Below are 22118 nucleotides of genomic sequence, written 5' to 3'. Positions count from 1 at the left end.
ATCAACATCTTGTATCTACTGTTTACACCGAGCCTACTTAAAGGGAAGCTACGGAGCTTCTTGGAAAAAATAAGTTAGAAGTGAATTCTAGTGTATTTTTACCCCGTGAACCCGAATACCCAAACCATTTGCTGCGTAAGTATTGTTAAACGCGAGAAAAACGCGAAAGACAGTCGCTGTCCGTGACGTCATCGACGGATCTTTTGGCTGCCCAAGGCTAGGGGGCGGGGCTTCAGCCCTATTTTGAAATTGCTCTTGTGGCTCTCCGGCGCGTCGCATTGAAATATAATTTTGATATCTGTTATTCTAAGGGCCAAATGAACGCAATTCAAGCGTTTTTTCTCAAATGTAGAAGTGCCCCATCTTCCCTTTAAGTCTTTTGAGGCCTGCAATCACTTATTGCAATCACCGGGTAAAAGTTCGGTCTACGTGCCGCTTTTGTTTGAACGAGCAGACGACAAAAAGCAGACGTTTGAAAGAGCAGGCGAAAGTTCGAACGATCAGACGGCCGCGTGAATTTCGCGTCGCGATCACTGTGGTCGAAGTCGCGACCACAGTGATCGCGACTTCGCGCCGACGAAGCGCGCCACAAAAGCGCGCCAAGTGAGGCAGTGAAATCACTGTCGATCGGAATCTCTTAAACAATTCAAAGGGTGCGTAACTAAACAAGTTTTACAAGTCCAGAGTGCAGTCATATTTTAATTTTAGTAAAGTACTAAATATCATATAACGCTTTATAGTTGCTCTGTTGAACTCGGAATTTTCCTTGGTGATGACACTCCGCCCGAGCACCCCGAAGCCAGCCTTGAGCCAGAGCGGAGCGTCGTCTGCTGCAATGTTTTCTAAGCCAGAAATGGCGGCGCGTCGGCTGTGGCCAATCGGAACGCGCGCGGCACGATCAGTCCATGGCGGTAGTTGTAGAATCCATTATATCCAGTGCTTTAGTTTGGCTGCCGCTCCCATGTCCCGCAAATGTTTTCGGCCGAGTGTGTGTATTATCTATGAGATAAGTTTGTTTATAAGATACGATATTGCCAAAAGCTTTTCAAGCCAAGGAAGTAAGAATGATGCGCCACATAAACAGGAAATATACGAAAATGCCAGTGTTCCAAGTCTAAATGGCGCCAGTCACAAGTGTGCAACCCAGCCTTGACTTGAAGAGTTCGTTGTGCAAAAATTAGCGAACGGCCCTGACGCTCTTCTTTCCCAGAATCGTATCCGGCATGTCGACACAAACCTACCTGGACAGCTACCGCCATCTATAGGCGACGGCGGCAAGCACACAACCAGTATGGTATCCGCCGTCGCTCGTAGATGGCGAAAACCTTTCCAGCTATTATAGAAGAATGGATAGTTGGGCGCGTTGGTGGGAATTCATCGTAGGAAACAGCGCGAAAAACTGATGTCGACGAAGAAACATACAGTGTATCGAGTACAGCTCCGCTGGTCTTCCTTCTTCACGAGAGTGGAAAGGCTGAAGGTTTTTTTTAGCCATGCTCGAATTATTGACGAACATGAATGCGCGGTTTGGGTGTCGGACGAGGTTCCAAATTTCGCGGTTCGGATGCGGGTACAATGTATGCTGATGCGGATCGGACGTGGATGCAATATTGTAAGAACAATGCGAATGCGGTTCAGGTGCGGATAAAAGAGTTCGTGAATGTGGATCGGATGCGGGTGATCAAACAAACTGTTATCCGGGCTTGGCTCTACCCTTTTAGAAGCTTGGCACTTGAAACAACATTTCCTCCTCACGTGTTCAAAGGAATACATGAAATGAATGTGAAGCAATAAAATAAAGCATATAGAGATCTGTATTTATTCACAGCGTGCTGAGCTTGTACGATATTTGAAAACTCATAATTTTTCATAGTTTATTTCTCAATATATGAATTATACTTTGTTTGCAAGACAATGTCACGGGCTGTATGTGCCATCAATTTGAATCTGACGTACTCCAAAATATCTACTCAGAAAAAAAAAAAGAAAGATTGGGGCTGTAAGGGCATGTTTGGGAATGTTCACAAAATTTTTGCCTGTAAATACTAAACATTCTTTTATATTTTGTATGGCTATATTATACATAGATTGCTCTAAGAAGTATCGACGATCTGCCGCTAAACGTTGCGAGGTCGATCGGGAATTAAACATAAGAGTCGACAAACCTCCGTCTTTCTTTCCTTTAGAATTTACTTGCCTCGCGGTCTTTCGTATGGGTTCAGTTTTTACGAATAAACCCGAAAAAATAAAAAATAAACTTTCCTGTACATTTTCCGTCGATTCGGATTCATCAGAAAACAGAAAATTGCGACGTCTCAATAACAAAAAAAAAAAGAAACGATGTTTTACAAATAAACTTTATATGATCACTGGCCCTGAGGAGATGCCATATAAGCTTCCTCTGAAATATGTAAAGCTAGTCAAAAAACGGGTTTGTTCTCTAAGGTACCATGACCCATTGTCTTAGAGAACAATTGGTGATGGTTCCCAGACTTCATTTTTTTTTTAATTTTTTCAATTATAAGAACGCATTGAAATATACTTCGAATTTAAAAAAAAATGGGAATCTGATAAAAATAAACTCTGATAAACCCAGGGGCTCGTGCCCCCCCCCCCCCCCCTAATGACATCCGGGAAGGGGGGGCAGAGGCCCCACCCCTCAAGCCATGATCTTTACCGAAACGCTATTTACGTGCCATGTAACGAGCTTCTAGTAGTGGCATGTAAACAAAATAACGCACACAGCGCCGAACATATGGCGATATACACACGCTGGAAAATGTACCCCCTAAAATAAACTACTGATAATTGCCGGTGTGAAAAATATTGCGCAAAAAAGCATCCCCCCCCCCCCCGGAAAACTTTTCAGCCTGCCCCCCCCCTTCCCCCCCCCCCCCCCTGGGAAAATGGAAAGTGTACGCCGCTGGGAGAGAGTAATTATTGAATCTTGAAGCCCGGCGTTGTCCTTAAATTCGATGCGATGACGAGTGAGATCAGTTTTTTAAAGGGGTCCTGCAATCATATTTAAGCGTCTACCTTTTTTTCGGTTTCCACGTCTCTTGGTGTTCGGGCAAGCCAGCGGGCACGGAGAGAGTAATTAAATATCAGTGCGTCATATTTTAACGGAACGAGGCTAAAACCTCCTCCACCTACGGGGGCGACCCGCGGTGCCGAAAGAGCGCAATGTGTGACGACATCGTGACGTTTTAAGTCCTGGCCTCTCTAGTGGTCGTAGCCGCTAAAAGCTTTTTAGTCAAAATACAAAATATAAGTGACGAGAGCCGTTTCAATTATTTATAAAAGTAGTTTTTGTTCAGTATTTTAGATAAGAAAAAAAAAATGCAGTTTATAAGGTACGAAAACACGAAATTACCCGTCGACATACCACCACGAAGCGGTGGAAAAGGCGGCGCATACTAGAAACGTGTAGTGGGATCAGGCACCAACGAACGGCGAGCGTAGAAAGGTCCCGGATGTACGCGCCGGCGCTACAGTCGAGGATCCGACCGGTTCCGAGCGTTCCGAAGGCCTTCGGCGAGCAGCTTTGGCTTCCGGTTTGGCCCTTTGGCGGTATGGCAGCGCGAAGTGGCTCCCGTTCTGAACTGATCTTTACCTCGTGTTTGCTGTCGTTTGTGGCCAACGAAGTGTCATGCCGAGTTAGTGTTTAATCGCGCAGCAAATGCATTGCGAGCCGCCCTGGCTTCCCGCTTCATACAGCCTATCCAGAACAAGCTTTAGTGGCGCCCTCTCGAGCCGTAGACACGGAGTGCGGCAGCCTTTGAGCGCTCGCTGAGCTCACTACCCCTCCTCTAGTTCCCGGCCACTCACGCAACCAAGGACGTTATGAAGGAGGTTATTTTTTTGCTTGTTTTTGTAATTTTAATTTGCCTATAACTAGGGTTCCGCGTTTTCGGTTTCTATTTTTTTTTTCAAAATTCGGCGTACTTTTTTCGGTGTTTATTTTAGAATTAAATTTTCGGTTTTTTTCGGCGTATATTTATGCCCACAAAATTTTATCGGCGTTTTCCATTGTATATACAATAAACACCAACGGTCACCGGATCAGGTGATTCTTGTAGCTCTGATATTTTTGATCATTCAAAGAATAAAGGCAGAGATACATTGAAAAAGAAATGGACACTTTATTTGGCAAATGTGTGCAACTGTAGAAGAAACAAGAAGAAAACAGAAGTACAGACAAGTGAGATATAAAGCCTATTTCCCCCAAAGAATGGAACTTTACCGTCTGTACGTCAGGATTACGTGATCTTATTATAGTACACACGCATGTACATTCCCAAGTTCTCCTCGTTGATCCGCACTCTTTCTTCCCTGTTAATATAACCCTGAGCTTCGAGAATGCCCTCACAACGCTAACACTGTACGCTGGCAGGCTGAGGATATGAAGAGCTGCCTGAGCCAAAATTGGCCCATCAACCAATTGTGACCACCAAAAGATACACGGTGCGACGTATTGAAGCACAACATAACATGCAGAGCTTGAATCAAGTCAGTCTTCTCTACAACGAGTTAAAAAACACGCTTGTATATGGGGAGTCAGGGGGCATTTCAAACTTCACGTTCGGATCGATGATGTGGCACATTCAAACCAAAACGTCGTGATACCATCCGTGTATGCCATAAATTCGGGCACATTTCGATAGACACTGTCGTTCCATTTCTTCGCCACAGCTCTGCGGTACGACTACAAGGTCAAAGTGAGCTTTTCCGGTTAAAACGGAATTTTAGAAAATGAATGCGACGTATTTTTATCGGTTTCAATCGAAAATGTTGACCCTAAAAACTGACCTTTTTCGGTTAAAACCGAATTTCCGAAAATATATTCGGCGTACTTTTATCGGTTTTTATCGGTTTAAACCGAAAACGCCGAACCCTACCTATAACTTCTAAAATAAAGCGAAATTCGAGAAAAGAAAAGTTTCATTAAGTTAGTACGTTCAGTACGCTAAGGTTCGGTGCAAATTAAAAACCAGTAAAAAAGTCCTTTCAGGGCCCCTTTAACACTCTCACTGCGAAGTGCGCTGCTGCGCACTCCGCAGAGCAGGGAGCCTGCTCTGCGAATACATCTTGATCGAACGACGTTTTGTGGATGTTTGGGTGTAGTTACCGAAAACCGGACTGAGCGCTTTCTCCGCTTCGCCGATTGCAGAACGGACTGCCGTTTGCGCCTTTAGCGTGAACGCGTAGCTGCCCGACATGTTTGCTCTATTTCGACCCGTGTCTATGCAGTTCTAACAGTCTACTCAAGAAATAATTGAAAACAATGTACTTACTCTACGAGGAAAAGTTATCCATGTGGCGTCTATTTCTGTTCTATGTAAAAGTGAAGAGTATATTCAATCGACAAGAACGAGCATCAGCTGGCGACGAGCAACTACTTATGACACCGGCGAAACTACAGCCAGCTTGCACGAAAAAAACACTCCTCGGACACCATAATCGTCTTCAACACGACGACGAGGGGACTGGAAACAAGCTGATCACCAAAATTGGGCCAGGAAACGTTCACTTGGCAAAACTTTCAGCCTTTCTACTTTGGTGAAGAAGGAAGAGCAGCGGAGCAGTAGCTTCTGTTCTCGGCGGTGGCTTTTCCAGGCGAGCGATCTGCTCCTCTTCCTCAAGGGAATATGAAGTGGTTGACCAGTGGAACGTTAGGCGATAGCGGCCTCGCGGCGGTTATGAAACCATTCGCGCTGCTGCGCACTTCGCCGCTCATTCCGTTCCCGCGTTTAGTAGACCGTAGGGAGTTTTAGTAGACCGTGTTTCCCCTCCTCTACGAAGAAACCGCCACTGCGCCTGCGCGCCGATGGCCTTGGCTGTAGAGTTCCGGGTAGCAGAGGGGCTTAGCGGAGCAGCCCCTCTGCTACCCGTGTTTCCCCCTCCACTAAACCCCTCCGCTACCCGGAACTCTACAGCCAAGACCATCGGCGCGCAGGCGCAGTGGCGGTTTCTTCGACGGCGGCAACCATTTTCGTGTCGACATTTCTTTGCAGCGCTTGTAAAAAAAGGGTGGGTAAGGGTAAGAGGGATAAGGGGAGAGGGAGGGGGGCGCTTATAGTTCCGCTTTTGTAGAGAAGGGAAGCTCGACGAAGTGTTTGCTTTTGTTATCCTTAAGCGCGCTCAAACATTTAAAAAAAAAAGAGAGAACTGCCCTTGGTTTACTGCAATATTAGGAGGTTCAATATTGTTCAGTAGCTCCCGTTTTGGGCTGTCTCTACCTATCGAGGAAGGCACCCACTAAAACTGCCTAATGCTAAAACGACAAAACCACACACACACACATGCACATTTATATATTGAACATTTGATGAATTCTTAGAACAGTCGGTAGTGTAGCGCGCGACAACACACGCTCGGAGTTGGTAATAACGTAATCTCGCAAGGGTACGCCGGTGGCGCTGCCGAGTTTAGCCGTCCTAGTGTTGCCTCATTTGCCCACGTTGGCGCTGATGATCAACCGATGGTGGCGCTCTCTGGATGGCGATTGCCCCGACTTCGTTGCTGCGCGTCGCGACGTGCTCCGAGTTTCGTTTCGCTTGGTAACTTGCGACCTTTTTTACCTTTTCGGCGGGAATCCAACGATTGATCATTCCTCTACAGAGTTGTCTTGGGTGACTGAAGTGATGTGTGTCCATTTTATCTTGGCCCTTAGGGGAGATATCTGCAATGACTCTACCGTTTATTTTTGGGAATTTTTCTTATCATTCCTAAAAAGAAACTGCTTTCAGAAGATCACACAACCTAATTAGACGTTTTACCTGTAATGGTCTTAAATCACTTTAGCACTTTTCAGAATAAAAAAAAAAAGAGGCACGAGGTTTATAAATGTTTATAAATTAATTTCTTTCGCAGTTCCACACATCAGACTGAACCCTGTAAGAACCCTAAAAACACAGTACGCATGCATGCATACAAATGAGGACATGAACGAGGAAAATATTGATGGTTTAGAAGCCTGGCAATTCGACCGAACTAAATGGCTCTACGTGACCACTTCATTAAAAGGGAAGAAAATGTTAAAAGCTTGGAATTACGAAGCCCGGTTCTTCGGCAGGAACTTCAAGGTTTCCTTGCAGCTGACTCTGTTCGCCCAGCTCACGTGACAGAAGGTCTTTATTAGCTGTACGGTCTACACATCTTTAAAAGAAAGCCTCTAGAAGGTACCATCTAGAAAGCTTGTGCGTAGCGTATGGCGCGTGTTTTCCTCGCTTTCTCAGGCGACGCACACGCCCGTGCCGGCCTGTGGAGCAGCACACGCTGGGCTGTTGCTTCGATCGCCTTCATGTGCGCTCTGCTTAGGGTGATGACAACTGACCATTTTGCTCCTGACGCTTTTGTTTCTCTTCTGCTCCCGAGCAAGCGCGTCTCCGGTCGCCACGAGCGCTGGGCATTGAGTGCTACGGCGGTAGTTTGTGAGCGGCTATTTGTATTTTCTCGTGAGCGCGCGTGCTGGCGGCATCGGGTACTACAATCTTTCTATTCGTAGTTCTTGGCTTCCAATAAACGTTTTCTACCTACCTAAAATGTCATCAGTCATCACCCTAAGTAAAGTGCACGCGAAGAAAAGAATCCAGACAGATGATGCGCTACAGAAAGAGGTCCTGCAATGGCTCAAGCAGCGGCCCAGTTCTTTCTACGCCAAAGACATCAGGGGGCTGCCGAAACAATGCATGTGGTGCCTGGGCACTCACGGGGAATATTTTGTAAAGCTGACTTAGTTGGATGCGTGTCGAATTTTCCATTTCCTCTGTAGGAATAAAAAACCTGCTTAATGAGAAGCCAGAATTTTTTTACGTGCTAGAGGTCTTCGTAAAGCTTTCTGAAACGCAAATTTTATGTCTATGATTACAAAGACAAATAATCATTGACACACAAAATCTTCGTACACAAAATGTTTATTTGTTCCGTAGTCATCACCAAAAGTAATTCTTACCATGTAAAAAAAAATAATTAAAGGGTAAAAGGGTTCAACAATTAAAGGGTAAAAGGGTTCAAAAAAATAATTAAAGGGTAAAGGGTTCAACAAAGGACCCAGTTGAGCCAACAGACCAGTGCCAGCACATAATAGGCTAATAGTACCGTGGCCCAATTTTTTAATGATATCAAGCGAGCGTCGACCGCGGGACGGCCAGTGCCGCGGAAAAATGCGGCGTCACGGCAGAGATTAATTGCGTGCGCACAAAGCCCTTTCTGGTGGGAGCGTCGTCTGCTAGGCTATTCCGGTGACCGCTCACAACCCCTGCTCCGTATCAGGGCGCTTGCAATGTCGAAGTGCATCGCCGATACGCCCCTGCTCTTGAAGTGCATTCAAAATCCTACTGACGTTAGCCTGTGTAATACCGACTGTTGTTTCTATATTCCTTTGTGTCATGCCGCCCATCGACATTCTCGCAACACGTTCCCGTGTTTTTATGGGCCCTAGAGGAGGCATAAAAATGTACGCGCGCGCCCGCTTGTCAAAGAAAACTGACTACCGGGCTACACAGGCTAGATGACGACAGCAACAACGCAGTTAATAATACAAAGGATCAAGCCCAAGCGGAGACCCTGTCTATACTCCGTTTCACTTTGTGTTGTACCGCAGCCGACGCTACGAGTTATCTTGTCCAGTCCATCGCTAAAAGTAAGTCACGTGGCCTTCCCGTTGAGTACAACTCCACGGGGAAGCACGATGTGACGTGGCGGGGTCAAAGCACTGGATTGGTTTTGATGCCTCGTATAGCATTGTCTGCGGTATATAGTTTAATGCATCGTTGCATTGTCGCGTCACCGTGTGTTTAATTTTTGTTAGCAAACATAAAATCAACAAAAAGAAAGCAAATTAAACTTGAGATGACACGCGGTTTTCGCCACGGCCACGCCTGAGCACTACCACGAAAGCAAGCGCTGTTCGTGTTCAGATCTTTGCTTAAAGGCGGTTAGCTATGCCGGAAGATAATGAACAGGGGCTGTGTGCGGTCCACGGAATAGCCTAGCAGACGACGCTCGCAACAGAAAGAGCTTTGTGTGCACACGCTTTATCTCTCCCGTGACGCCGCATTTTTCCGCGGTACAGCGCTGGCCGTCCCGTCGGTCGACGCTCGCTTGATATTATTTAAAAGTTGGGCCGCTGTACATGCACCTCCCTTTTAAAGGGAAGATGGGGTACTTCTGCATTTGAGAAAAAAAAAACACACTTGTATGGCGTTCGTTTGGCCTTTAGAATAGCAGATATCACGATTATGTTTCATTGCGACGCGCCGGAGAGCCATAAGAGCAATAAGAGGAATTTCAAAATAGGGCTGAAGCCCCGCCTCTCTCGCCCGCCTTGGGCAGCCAAAAGATCCGTCGATGAAGTCCCGTACAGCGACTGCGTTTCGCGTTTTCTCGCGTGTAACTATACTTGCGCAGCAAATGGTTTGGATATGAGGGTTCACAGGGTAAAAATACATCAGAATTCACTTCTTACTCTTTTTTTTTTTCAAAAACCTACATAGCTTCTCTTTATGATACAAACTCCCTTTTAGAGACAGTCAGATGAAACAACCTCGGCTTCAGTGAAGATAATTAACAAGCTGCATCTCCTATGCCTTGAGGAAAGTCATAGCAGTCACGCACGGTCACACATGTAATGCAGCCAAAATCTATCAAAAATGATATCTGGCTTAATGGTTACATATCTCACGTGCGTACTAAATAAACACGAATCGAGTCCTCAGCGCGGTTACGGCGCTAACGCTTGCAGTTCTAAGCTCGCAGTGCTGTCTAGATCCGAGCGAGCCCAAGGCAAAACGATAACTTGCTAACAATGTAGCGCTGAGCATCGAAACTTACTACCGAACTCGCTGAAACACCACCACCACCACCACCACCACCACCACTCCAATCTACTCTGATCCCGCCACTCTGTGGATGTCCCCCCGAACTATTAAGCAAGAAAAAAAAAACTCATAAATTGAATGAAATATTCAATTTATATGAATAAACTGCCGTGGATCCTTCAAAGCATGCAAAGTAAGCCAAGAGCACGACAGTCGCCCATTGAAAATCCGCGAGAAACCCCTCTCCGTCAGTTTAGCCAGTCGCCCACCGGGAGGAAAGTTCGCGGTGCTCCACATAGATGGCACCACAGAAAGAAGAAAACTAGGGATAAAACCGAGGGAGGACGCAATCTGATCGCTTATTTGGCTCTTGTTTCCCCACTTGCCTATCTTACACCCCTGTTGTAGGTCACCTCGTAGTAGAAGTGTGCCACGAAATTGAGAAGTTTCAAAATACCAAAATATTTGTTTAGGCATTTTTAAACTATCGCAGATTGAACCTTTCCTATGCGCAGTTTGTTCATCACTTATCTAGAGCGGTGTTCCGTGTTCGGGAGACTCCTGCCATTACGAAGCTTTCCCGCAAAGGACAGGACTGCTTTCGAAAGCTGAACATAATCTAATAAATTCGGAAATAAAAGATTAAAAAATTGACTAAGCCGATTTTAAAAGGCACGACTTGAGACAAATCACAACCACCAATGCACACGACTTACCACAGTATCGCGATTTACAATACCATAGCGATTTTTCTTGTAAACTGTTACCACAAGGTTAACGCGAATGTGCAAGCACAGTCCCTCTCTCGAAGGTTGCTTCTTTTCAAGCACGCGGGTGTGCTGCAGCGAAGCGAGATTGTAATGTTTACCGTCGTGGGCGAACTTCCTCCGCACAGTTCGAAGCCCAACTGACAAGTTTCGTCAATGTTTTATGCAATGATCGAACCGGATAGTACGGTATTTGAAGCAATATTGAGCTCATCAAGATTTGAACAGGCCTACCGCAACATGAAAGGAAGGGGTCTGACAAGGTCCTGAACGAGTCATTGGTATTACAATCAGAATGAAACAAGATTTCTCACATTTTGAAAAATTATGTGAAATAAGCCTCAGTGGGCGTCCGCTTTCTGCTGTAGACGAGAAATTTAGCCAGTGAAGTACCGCTGCCAGCCTGGGATCTTCAATGGGCAAGATACTGTGATGATACACGACCGCACGCCGGTGCCAAGCTCATCCAAATCGAAACGGGCAGGGGAGTGGATTGAACCCATGGTCCCCAGGTTCCATAGTGCAAGTTTACGGCCCACATGCTCCGAGCTACATCACGTTTTTGGTGAGATGCAACACAGTGTACGGGGGTAACCACTTGGCAGAGACCTTCGTCCGACAGTTGAGAACCAATTTAACGCAGCAAGCACATGGACAATCATGAGGCAGAGCAGGTCGGCCGCAAAAAGTGACAAAGACAAGGTACGAATGAACAAACATTTAATTGCGAATCTGTACAGTAAAGTGAAGAACGACAGTTCCGAGACTGCCAGTTAATTTGCAAGGGTCATATACCAGCACGAGACTTATGAAAAAGGTACCCCGAAAAAGTAACACTTTGAACAAAAGCGAGGTCAATGTAGGACGGGGACACGTGAAGGCTGGGCGGAGAGGCACTTTTTTGTTTTTGAGGAGCGCAAACACGTCTTGCGAGACTAAAAATATTGAATACTCTGGGAAACTCTGATAATATATGCAACTTCATGTAGCGGGTTCATGCACGGTTAAATAATACTCAACTGCACGCTAGGGTGAGGCATGGCAGTGGACACTGGCACCATAGGTTTAGCTTTCCATTAAAAAAATGCTACCCACAGAAAAAATACCAGGAAGCACATTTTGACACGAACGAGTTTGGAAGTAGTGAACACTTTCACTGGGATCCAAGACAAAGGAAAAAAGCGCTTGCAGAGGCTACACAACTAAACAAAGACAAACCCAATACAAGAGATGAGCTCTTACTCTACACCATCGAAGCATGCACTGCAATGATGGATTGCAGTGCATGCTACGAGAAATCCCAGCCAATACAGCACTGGATTTTTTCCGAGGGCTCGTAGCAGCTGCTGTAGTCCACCTCAAGTTGGAAAGGAGAAAAACTGCACATTCCATGTCAAACAGAGAAACTAAATGGGGCTCTACGTCCAACAGTCGAAAAAGGTTTCTGTTGAAGGACTTCGACAGTTACGTTGTATTAAGTAGCTTGTAGAAAAATCTAGCGGGCAAAACATCGAGCAGTTCACACAGAGTGTAACCAAAACCTTTGGCAAAAAAAATTAGGATCTAAACTAACTGCCATGATTGCGGAGGAGGTGAAATGATATTTGTGTCGGCAGTGCAATTACCTTGGCAATTATTAACATCAACGACTGCGTACAAGTGTGCACACCCGAGAACACTGCAACTGCGAAAATCGCGAGTGGAGGGAAATGATTGACAAGATCCATATTCCCCTGACAAAGAAAATCTAGAGACTAACCCCAAACAACACGTTAGCCTTGCCTGCGATGTTTTTCATTAACATACATCATTCAACAACCAGTGCAACCACTAAACTGTCCAAACGCAGAAATTTCAACTGGGCAGCTTACAAACCAAGCATAAATATGGTGCTCCGATGTAACACACAATAAATTCAAACAAAATTGTGAAAAAAAGGTAATCTTTTTTCTTTGTTTGCGAGGTCAAACGAACAGACATTTCCGAAGACAACAATCAAAGTCAAAACATCCATAATCTAGTGCTCCAAAACACAGCCCACATTCCAATAAACTGCAGGACAAAGTCGCGTGTGCCGTAGAACAAATTAACCCCCGTGTCGCCCACGTAAAAAAAAGCAACCTGCTTTTTTGGTAAAAAGCACTTCACAGGTACAGTTGGCAAACTAAGAAATATGGTTCACCAGGTACTTATGTTGATCTTGGTACGACCGGCGCTTACAATTGCAACACACCGGAGTCGGCTTGCCAAAAAACTGGCCAAAAATTCTTAGCGAAACCAGAGCTTCAGAAACTGCTGCCAGGGCTGCTGAATGATGTCCTCCCGAAACCTATCGCAGTGATGTTACAGTTACACCCTTTTCTAAAGCGATTAAGGTTTAAAAACTGGAGGTTTTAGCTCAAACACAGGAAAAAAGTTCGGAAAAACCATAGCAAACACCACGCAAGGTTTTCTGAAAGTAATGTGGTTCCCCTGTCCACAAAACTAAACGAACAAGCACTACACTACGAAGAAGACAGCACTTTAATATAACATGACGTAGGTTACATGCGTCATGAAACGACAGCAACAAAAGCACGCACACAAAGGGGTTAGAATATGAAGTTAACAGGTTACAGAAATGCTTTAGACAGGTGATGCGGGGACACGTTAAGCTATTTTTTTTCTTTCTTTCTTTCTAAGGATAAAACAACGGCAGTCACAAACAGATGGGTTAAGAGAGAAGTACACAGAAATAAAAAAGGAATATAACCAATAAAATAAATGGCACCAAGGTTCCGCCACTCTAATGACTTTTTCATTTTTTTCTTGCTTCTTTGCATCACGCAGCAGCAGTTAGGGTCGTTGGAATCCTGCAAAGGCCGCAAAAAGGCAACGTCAATGTGTGAAAAACAAACTCACGTAACCTATTTTTACGACAGACTGCCATGAGTAGAGTTCCTTGGTATTCCTGGGATGGTGGCAGTATATAACCGGAAGCAAAGCGCCGGCAGAACATGGGCCAAAGTAACACCTACCGACAAGAAATGCAAGCTCTCATGCATATTAGAGCAATCAAAAAGTATAAAACATGTTGCTATGCACTATGTCCAACATCGCTGCACCAACACCAACACCATATCCACTCGCAGCCCAAGAAATGCAGAATATGGCTTATTCAAAGCTTTCGCAAAAGCAAAATCTTGAAGACAAAAAAAGAAGCATCTGCTCTAATTAATGCAGCTAACCTTCGTTTGACGATGAGGGTCGGGTATGACAGGCCCTACAAAGTTCGTGAATTTCACGGCGTGCAATGAGCCTTCGCAACACCAATGCGTTTTCACAACAAGGACAACCCTAACGACCGATCTCTCCAAGTGTTCGGCACATGCACGACGCCGTTAGAACTTTAGTTGGCGGGAGGCAGACGGCGGTGCAGGGGAGGGCTCGCGCCGTCTCAACGCTGCGCACGGGCAGAGTTCCGGAGAAGCTGTCGTCTGTGCTGACAAAGTTCACTCGATGCAGTGAAGTCATACTGTCCGGCCAGATCGGTCTATTACAGTAAAAGCTCGTTAATCCGAATTTCGAGGGGGCTGCTGAAACAGTCCGAAAGATACAAACTTCCAATTAATAAAAGTCAACGAAGAGAAAAGAGCCCCGTCCGGCGTTCGGGAGACTAGAATGCTCTCAACCGCCAGAGGCGTGCAAGTCCGCTGCTGCGGAGACCGAAATGCCAGTTTAGACAGCACGAACCAAAATAATCAAGGCCTGCCAACAGCCTCCTTGGATTAAGTCCACGCAAAGTTATCGCGCCCGGATAGCGCCCGCTCGGCAACTAGACCCGAGCAATAGCTCGCTGCAACGTCGAAATACTAGCACACGGGCTTTGAACACTATAGGTGGTGTTGCTTTATTCCTCCAAAACTGGGCGTATCAAACATTCTAAACTTGATGAACCCCTATTGGTTCTGGCATTAAAGGGGCGCTAAACCACTTTCTACGGTAGTCTAGGTGCCAATTCAATCTACAAGCAGTAAACTTACTTAACAATAAATTACATTTATGTGTAGCAGATTAAAAAAAATTAAAATAGGTATCAAAGGTCAATTATCTCAGAACTATCACACGCCGGAGGGCACAGTCGGAAAAAAATAAGCGCCTGTCCGACGGCGGCCTCTGGTGTTGGTGATAGTTCCAGGGTAATCAACCTTTAATACCGATCTCATTAGAGGAATCGCCACGCATGGATGTGATGCTTCGTTTCTTAGCACGCTTAGAGCCCATAGATTGAGGTAGTGGTCATAGGCTATCGCGGAACATGATTTAGTGCCCCTGGAATGCGATGAAGCAGTAAACACGCCTACAATGTAAACAATACATATATAAGCGAGCGTTCACCTCATTGTCACGCGTCAATTAGTTGCTTAGTTCTGCCAAAACAAGTCTTAAAATGGAGAACAATTTCCTGGCGCGCTTTCACCTGCTGTACCAACAAAGGGTATCTGTAACGCCCCTGCGGAGAATTGAGGATTAATTTCGATCACCGGGAGAAGCTTTCAAAATGGAACCACCCCGACCGGAATTCAAACTTGCTGGGGCACTCTCGGCAAACCCTTGCAGAACCCAGTTTAAATATATATATGCTCTTAGAAAAAGTTTCCAATTGTTTTAATTAATTTTTCTTTCCTGCATAGATTAAGAAGTCATGCCCCATTGAAGAAACCGAAGGAAAGAAGAGGTACTCACGTGCTCTTGGAAAAGGGGCTCACGCCCCGTCGAATATCCTCCCGTGCCGGCGCCTGAACTGACGCCGCCGGTTTTCCCGAAAGGCCACCTGGGGGCGCAACGAAAGTGAGCATCAACTCGTCAGCCGTAACATGGCGCAGAAGCGCTAGAGTTCCGGTTACACTGCTAATTCATGATAAAAAAGTGAAAGCCGCTTACAACTCCCTGTAACACCGAATTAGAGCGCAGCTCTTGAGGAGGAGGGGGGAGGGGCGCTGGGGGGGGGGTTGGACTAATTAGGGGGTCACGTGACCTTGGGGGGTCACGTGACCCCCAATGCCGATGATGTCCTCAATGACGTCACTGATGATGTCATCAGTGACGATGACGATGCGGGTACCGATGACGTCATTAGTGACATCACAGATGACTTCACCAGTGATGATGACGATGACGATGCGAATGTCGGTGACGTCATCAGTGACGTCGCTGACGACGTCATCAGTGATGATGACGATGACGATGCGGATGCCGGTGACGACATCAGTGACGTCACTGATGACGTCATCAGTGATGATGACGATGTGGATATCGGTAACGTTACCGGCATCCACATCGTCATCGTCATCATCACTGATGACGTCACCGGCATCCGCATCGTCATCGTTATCATCATTGATGACGTCATCATCATTGATGAAGTCATCATCACTGATGACGTCATCATCACTGATGACGTCATCATCACTGATGACGTCACCGGCATCCACATCGTCATCGTCACTGATGACGTCATCAACATTGATGACGTCATCATCACTAATGACGTCACTGGCATCCACATCGTCATCATCACTGATGATGTCACCGGCATCCGCATCGTCATCGTCATCATCACTGATGATGACGTCATCAGTGATGATGACGATGACCATGGGGATGCCGGTGACGTCATCAGTGTCGATGACGTCATCGGGGGTCACGCGACATCGGCGGGGGTCACGTGACCTCAGGGGAGTCACGTGACCTCGGGGGGGGTCACGTGCCCCCCACGAAGTCACGTGACCCCGGTGGGGGGCTCGCGCGGTGCATTATGGGACATTTCCCATGATGCACCGCGCGGTTACGCCGACTGCGACGCCGCTCAAGCCGGGAACGGGCCTCTAAGAGCTGCGCTCTAAATTAGACTTTGCAAACAATGCACTGCCTCGTCACATGGGTCATACAAAAACTGTCTGCAGAAACGTTCGAAGCATGCATATGTGTTAAAGGTGCTTTGAATGTGCCCGAGGCCTGCCTGCAGGTAATTTTCAAAATGTGTGCAGCGGAGTGTGTCATTCGTATAGTGCCCGAGCAACGGGACTGCGGCCGAGCAACGGGACTGCGGCCGAGAGCTTCAATGCGGCCGAGAGCTTCAATGCGGCCGAGAGCTTCAATGCGGCCGAGAGCTTCAATGCGGCCGAGAGCTTCAATGCGGCCGAGAGCTTCAATGCGGCCGAGAGCTTCAATGCGGCCGCGAGCTTCAATGCGGCCGAGAGCTTCAATGCGGCCGAGAGCTTCAATGCGGCCGAGAGCTTCAACATGACAACATACGAACTTCGAGGGTCATTTCCATAGGATTACCGCAGCAAAGAAGCCGCTCCGCAAGGTGACCGCCGCATGTGAACGACCGTGAGTACACCTACGAAAGCTCATCCCCTAAATGCAGAATCGCGTGCACAGGTGCTGACAGGGAGGTTTTTAAGAACTATAGCAGTTTTATTTGCAGCATTTCACTTTGCTGGAACATAAACTAGGTTTTACTGCAAGTGCTGGGAAGTATTCAATACAGGGTGTCTAGCTAATGATTTTGAAATTCCTTGACTTTTTCAGGTTTTCCCAGACAAATTTAGGTGAAATTTTCAGACCACTGTAGAGGCGATTAAATATATAGGACCATTACAACACAAGGTATTGAGCATTGAGAGGATCATTTTGCATGGGCTTAATCCAACCTTCATATTAAAAAATATTTGGGTTCGTCCTGTCTGGAATAAATGAGCCCCTTCTTGCCGCGGACATCGTCAGTGAAGAGCCCACTTCCAGAAACACGATGAAAACACGATGCTCAACCACACACGCCTTGTTACTAACAGAACGGCAGCACGGCCGCCAAATGGACACTTTTGGATACCTCCAGCTTGGATTATATTGGGGTCTGTGGCTTTCCCATTTGTTACTAAATCGAGTAACTCCAACTGGATTTAGCCTAGTGTCGTGCCCTTAATATAATCCAACCCAATCCAACGCTTCGACTGGGTTTGACGGCTGTTCTCTTTGCATCGGGTAGCACACTCTATATCGGGTGAGCAGAGGCCGTGCTCCGCTCTAAGCAGACTTTATTGCCCATTTTTCTGCACCCAAGTCTTCAAGTCTGCTCAGGGCACTCAATGGCGTTTCCGGCTCGTTTTCCTTGACTGGGCTCACATTTTTTTACAGCATTCCCAACAATTCCCCGAGTTGTCCTGGTAATTAAAATTTCCCTGACAATCCCGGTTTTCCCAGTCGCTAGACTACATGTGAATATAACTTTACTGTGCAATACCTGAAATTGTACTGGGAGATTTTTTTTTATTCTGGGAACAAATTTTTATTAAAACTAAAGTGGCACGACTCTCGATCAATAATGCTACATGCACCATACACCATAGCATCTATGATGTATGATGCAACGACACGATGGTTAAGATTTATGGATGTGTACATTGAATCCATTGGATGGATGGATAAATGGACAGATACGGCTCAACCAAGGAATCTGGCAGCAGCTTGCGCCACCTGGTATATGAAATAGCCAAGGTTGTCGACAGAGTTCACTTTCTGCTAAATCTAGCGCCACCATGATTTGTTGGAGAGCGTAGCGTAGTTAGTCAGTTTCACGCTTTTGGTGCCGCTAGGCGCAGGAAATTCGAATGTATCAAAATGGCACAATTGGTGCAGCTGTCCCGCCCCTGCAAATAGAGCCCAGGGACAACTAGAAAAGTTTTAAAGCACTATATGGAGATAGACAGAATCACAGCAAGCATCAGCCCCTCAGAAGAGCAACCAGACACGGCAATAGAAATGTCGAGAAGAGCTCATTGTAAAAGCCACTTCTGAACTACATGCCGACTGTAGAAAGACACAGCATGAACACGTGCCAATGGTTACTATTGGTGTCGAATCAAAGATAAATCAAGCAGTGTTCACCAAAAAAGGACACAATACCGCAATTCAAAGGGAAAAGCAAAGCTTGTACCCTTTCATTTCACACATCGATGATATCTTACATGCAAGTGTCTTATGAATAACTATTTTCCCTTCTGGTACCGTGAAACCCTTTATTTTTGCGGCCCTGACTTTTCGAAAATTGGACTGCGGGGTCATATTCGCGACCATTAAATTTCGCGATTTCTTAAGGCTGGAATTTACCTATAGAAACCACTAAACTAAAACCACTAAAACCAATTTTACAATTCACGTATTTCGCAAAAATTAGAGGCTCCCAAACATTAAGGGTTTAAAAGTATATGAATGACAAGGCAAAAAGCTGCTTAACAGGTTTTCACACCATATCAACGTGCGGGAAATACATAGGCTTTTCTAAAGAAAGCTCTAGATGACTTGAATTAGTTTAACTTTACTGGCTCGTTTTCGAACAGATGGAGGAGGCCTATCAAAGGTGGTAACTGAACGAGCAACTTCACAAGAAAATTACACCTATAGTGCAGCCCATCTACAATGGCAAAACACTAAACCGAAGGCGCTCACCTCCTCCCCATCAGCGCTGAGCAAGGCTGTGCGCATCTGTTCAACGTGGGGCCACTGCTGGTTGCGCATGACCAGGTCCGACGGAGGGCTGTGTGCTGCACCGGCGTCGGAGCTCCATACCTGCACAGCATCCCAACTTCGGATGAGTCGTGGTCATCTCACCGCAAAGGAGGTATACTAAAGCAAGAATGTGGGCAAGCTGGTTGAAAGAGAAGCTAAAAACAGTTCTTTAAGAGAAGAAAAACAAAAAAATGAATGTTTTAATGTAGGCATTTTAAAAATTATGTCCAAGTTTTCTTTCGATCTTATTACAAGGAGTGTCAAAATCGCTAATTAAAATTTCGACGTAGCCCTGCCCGTCGTTGCATGCCGAGAGCAGGAGAGCGTGAAGGTGGATAGAAAAAAATTCAGGAATCCCGCGCTGATCCACAGTAGAGTCGCAGCGACAGCCACGAAACGACATGGCGAAGTTGTCGGGCACCGGCGTTGCGTTCACACACCGTGGGGTGCGTGAACAAAAGCGTACAAAACGAAGTAGGCATACGATTATTTTGTTTTGAAAAACGCTCGTATCCTTTTGTTCCGGATAGCGTAAAATCGCTTTCCCCTGCACGAGCTCTTGGCATTGACAGTGCTACAACGGCCTTCTGTTATCGGCTATTTTTTTTCTTATCCAGAGAGCACGTGCGGTGGGTGCTACAAAAGCCTCCGGTATAGAGCGGGTTGTTGATGTTGTGGCATCAACAACTCCGCACGGAGCGAACCCGGGTTTGATGCCCGTAGGCGGTGAGCAATCTTTTTTGAAGATTTTGCAACACTGGTGACGGACGTCCTACATTGCCATAAACAACGGACGTTATTTCAAGTGGTGGCAAGTAACAGTTCTCGCTGCGAGACTAACAAAAGTGACGTCATCGGTCAAACGATTCTGCTCGGCACTGTGCGGGGAGGACGACTATAACGTCGCAATGTCTTCGACGGATAACAGCTGGCGGCAAGGCTCGCCGCATGCCCTTCGGCAATCGCTGCACACACATTTCAAAATACACGAGGTTTACGTTTACTTCAGTCCAAAAGCGCGATGACTGAATTCATGGGACAAAAAGCTATAGTAGAAGACCGCTCCAAACTGTTTTTTTAAGGCGCTTCAGCTTTTTTGAGAAGGGCATAATAAATCCTGGTGCGAGGGAAAGGACGGACAGAGGACACACTAAACTCCCAAGTTTTTTGTTTGTCTTTCGTCCGGTCTTCCTTGGCCAGTCTTCCCCTCGCCCTGGGATTTACGGTGTCTGCCTAGTCTGTTTACTAGGACGAAAAAAATGTTATGGTAGGGTTTCTATTGATACTTCAATTTCCACTACCAGCACTATGGGCTTATGATACAAAGCAAAGTAGCAATTTGCTATAGGAATAGCTACACATACCAAACAGATTTTACTTTTCTCGACCCAGGCCAATATCAAGCAGGCACACGCATAAAGAATTGCTCAAGCTCAAAGCCAATAGCGGTTTTGGCAGAATAATTTCTAACCGATTATCGGATAGTTTCTTCGAGCCATTTACTAGTGATGGACCGAATCTGCTCAACTTCAGATTCGGCAAAGTTCGGCAAAGATTCGGCAAAACTTCGGAAAATGTCTGCGCACGCGCGAGAACGCGACGGAGCCTTGGATTGCAAATGGACGCTGTGCAGTCGTGCGGTTACCATCGTGGAGTGTAGTACAACCAGCGGTTACGGGGCGGTGTGGGGTAGGCAACACGGTAACTGTGCGTTTGTGACCGAGTGTGGTCCTCTTCAATATTTTCTGCCTCAAGAATAGAAGATCGACCAGTAATTTACGCAGTCCACTGCGCAAGTGACGAATGATGCCGTGCATTCTGAAACATAGAGACATTGTCCCACAATTACTTTAAAGCACTCCTCGCGATTATAACAATTCTTTTTTCGGCTCAGGATTAGTGTGTTGCAAAACAAAGTATTGTTTCTTCAAGTAGTGTTATTTCGCAATTTTCATGTATCTGCATAAAACTAAACACAGAACTATAATGCTCGACGTTGCACATCTGACATTCACTCTTCCCATCTTCCGAAACGTTCGTGTATTCCTAAACACCAGAAACCGGTATTTTAAAGGTTAAAAACGAGACGTTGTGAATATGGGACGCACACTTTCATGCAAAGCCGACTCCAAGTGACTCAGCAACCGTTGCATTCGTTTTCCCGCACAAAACGGTGGCTCCCAGAGAAAGCAAGACCGCAGCGTTATTGCCTTCATTTTAGCAATGTGCACACACACGCCGGCCTGCGCTGATGATACCTTAAAACCGAAACTCGTAGCGTGATTCGTGACTGCGCCACGCTCGCTTCTACCCAACCTTCCTGTCACGCCACTCCTGCAATGAGTCACTAAAATTGCCAGTAAACACACAAATACAACATGTAATGCATATAAGCCCAGTTATTACTAAATAAGATGACATTCTACAAGGTAATTGTATCGGTGTCGTTTTTAAGTTAAAAAAAACACTTTTTTTGCCAAGAAAAACTAAATATCAACGCTAAGCCTAATTACAATGTATCGAATCGAAAATTCGGCACCGAACTTTCGATTCGGCAAAAGTTTGGCCCATCACTACCTTTTACTACCGTTTTACCATGCTTAAACGAAAATTCAGCTGAACTCGTGAAGGTTGCTCCCAACCTTCACTTGTCCCCTTCTATGCTTTGTTAGTTTTAATGTAACTATATCCGTGAACCATGGCCTCAGAAAGTCCAGTGCCGACATATGGGTGGCAAAAGAAAACGACAGATTTGACGCAAAATTAACCCCAAAGAGACGCCCAGCCATCCTCACCGAGCAAATTTATAAATCAGCGCGATAGACACAAATATTCTTTGTTTATTCTCAATCCTCCACAAAAATAAATAAATAAATAAATAAACACGATTTATAAAAGCAGATTGTCAGGACTGTAATGCCTGCGCTCCCCGCCGAACATCCGCGTACAGCGGAAAACCAATGCCCGCGAGCTTCGC

The 22118-nt window shown here is 45.9% G+C and overlaps 1 pseudogene; it reads right to left on the bottom strand.

Annotated features, from left to right (window-relative positions):
- The window catches only part of LOC120842987, a 44862-nt pseudogene that overhangs the window by 5642 nt on the left and 17102 nt on the right, over positions 1–22118 (bottom strand).

The sequence above is a fragment of the Ixodes scapularis genome, unplaced genomic scaffold (genome assembly GCF_016920785.2).
Source record: "Ixodes scapularis isolate PalLabHiFi unplaced genomic scaffold, ASM1692078v2 ptg000137l_1___fragment_3__unscaffolded, whole genome shotgun sequence".
Taxonomy (NCBI): Eukaryota; Metazoa; Arthropoda; class Arachnida; order Ixodida; family Ixodidae; genus Ixodes; species Ixodes scapularis.
The sequence above is the reverse complement of the archived record's forward strand: the minus strand, read 5'-3'. Positions and strand labels throughout refer to the sequence as shown.